General features: G+C 36.4%; 1 protein-coding gene across 2 annotated transcripts in view; it reads right to left on the bottom strand.

Moving 5' to 3' along the window:
- Positions 1-1,114, bottom strand: part of LOC107672017 (AP-2 complex subunit mu-B) — a 17,068-nt gene extending 15,954 nt beyond the window's left edge. The window contains exon 1 of one of the 2 annotated variants that reach the window (XM_016465111.1): positions 891-1,114. The gene's annotated coding sequence lies outside the window, so the exon portion shown is untranslated. The remainder of the gene's footprint in view (positions 1-890) is intronic. The other variant, XM_016465180.1, reaches the window with a different exon arrangement.
- Between the last annotated feature and the right edge of the window lie 890 nt (positions 1,115-2,004).

Here is a 2,004-nt window from a genome sequence, read left to right as displayed (position 1 = left end):
CTTGTAACACTCCAAAGAGAAAGGAAAAATTGAAATCACATCATATGACCCCTTTAATGATTATTTCATGTCAGGTTTTACATTCCCATGACTGACACACACCTCTCTGAATGACAGGAACAGAACAGCTTATGTAATTCTACATCTTATGCAGGTGTAAGTAACCTCTGCAATGAATTATGAGTGAAATTATTATTAATATACAGTCAGTCTACATAGCCTGCACACAAGATTACAACCCACTCGACAACATAACAATAAAAACATAGCGCCCTATGAATATATTTGAATATTCATAAGAACATGATGAATATTATGATGAGGATGATGACATTTCTCCGCTCTACAGCATCCATCATGGCTGCTGATGGAAAACCAGAAGAGTTCACATAGCAATTCTGTCCCGGATTTGATAACATTTCGATTTTTTTCTTCCGATAATGATTTTTAATGAACATGTCATTTTTCGTGATTCTCTGCTGTCCCACTGCGACTGTCCATCTCGCCTCAAAACCACTAATACATTTAAATACACGCTGTTTGCTTTCTATATCGTCGTCTCAATAAAACAGATTTTATTATTTAATTTAAAATATTTGTCCGAGATGGACCGAAATTGTTGACGGTAACGTTAAAGGTAACGTTATGTGCCGCTAGCCGCAGCTTTTTCCATTCAAATGCAAAGACATCACGATTTTAAGCGTATTAAATGATGTTTTCTTTAATAATCGGCTCCCAAATACTCTATGTTATTCATTTAACACATTTCCATCAGTGACTCTAACGTAAAACACCCGCGTCCGGCTGGTTAGCTGGTTAAGCTAACTAACAGTTAACTAGCCCAGCTCGGTTGTGTCACGACTGACCCGACGGTGGACTCCCTCACTCACCTCTGCGTGTCAGTCTCTGTGTCCCTCCGGACCGGCTCAGCAGAGGCAGCTGTGTCCGCTTCTGACCGAAGCAGTGTTATTCTGTGTTATTCCGGGTATTCGGTGTTTTAGGCTGCGGTCACCGTTCACTCATGAATCCAAGATGGCGCCGCCGCCGCTCCCTCTGCAGCCGTCAGCTGACACGCACGCGCGCACAGCACACACGACTCAGACTCGGTCGGTTTTCAGCAGAAGTGCTGTTATTTGCTAAACTCAACTTGGTTTGCCAACCTCCGCAGAAGAAAATAAGGCCATTTAGATAAAAGAGACACTTTGCATGTGTCATTTGAGATGTAGGTAAGCCTTTAGTAGCAGATAACACAAAAACAAAATGCTACACAGTCACAGACAGTGCTTTTATCTACGTGTTTAAGTAAAGAATAAATAATAAAAAAGAGAGTACACTGTCATGATATTTCTTATCAATTAAATACTCTTTTAAAAAGAGCATTTTAATTATGTCAAATTAAAAGTTTTACATTTTAAATCATTTAATAAAGTAGGCGTACACTTATTTTGATGTGTTGACTAACATAAAGAACACATTGTGCTATAATTTTAACTGTAGTTCGTTACCCAATATTTTTTTTTTACTTTACATTAATTACATTTATTATATCTTAAATGTACTCAATTCCAATGTAGAAATATATATATTACACATAAAAATGTACTCAGGTGTTTCAGAAAAAGAAGAACTAATTGCATTTAATATACATTTAAACTGTAATCGCTTAATTTTCATGTAATTGTAGATAACGCAATTAAGTCTAAACACTTTACATTCAGTGTATTATTTAAGTATATCATTTTTTTCTATAATAAATTAGCCTATCTTTTTTAAAGTATGCTAAAGTGTGACTGTCATACAGCTTCATTTTCCCAAAATGCATAAAATGTTCATGTCATAGTAAAGTGTTACACACCATCAGTGGTGTAATGTAATGAAGTAATAATACTTCGTTACAGTACTTAAGTATTTTTTGGGCGTATCTGTACTTTACTTTAGTTTTTATCAAGCGGCAACCACCCGCTCTCTCTCGTGAAGCCAACACGGAAGTGACTTAAACTGTAA

The sequence above is a fragment of the Sinocyclocheilus anshuiensis genome, unplaced genomic scaffold, assembly GCF_001515605.1.
Source record: "Sinocyclocheilus anshuiensis isolate Anshui unplaced genomic scaffold, SAMN03320099.WGS_v1.1 scaffold297, whole genome shotgun sequence".
Classification (NCBI taxonomy): Eukaryota; Metazoa; Chordata; class Actinopteri; order Cypriniformes; family Cyprinidae; genus Sinocyclocheilus; species Sinocyclocheilus anshuiensis.
The sequence above is the reverse complement of the archived record's forward strand: the minus strand, read 5'-3'. Positions and strand labels throughout refer to the sequence as shown.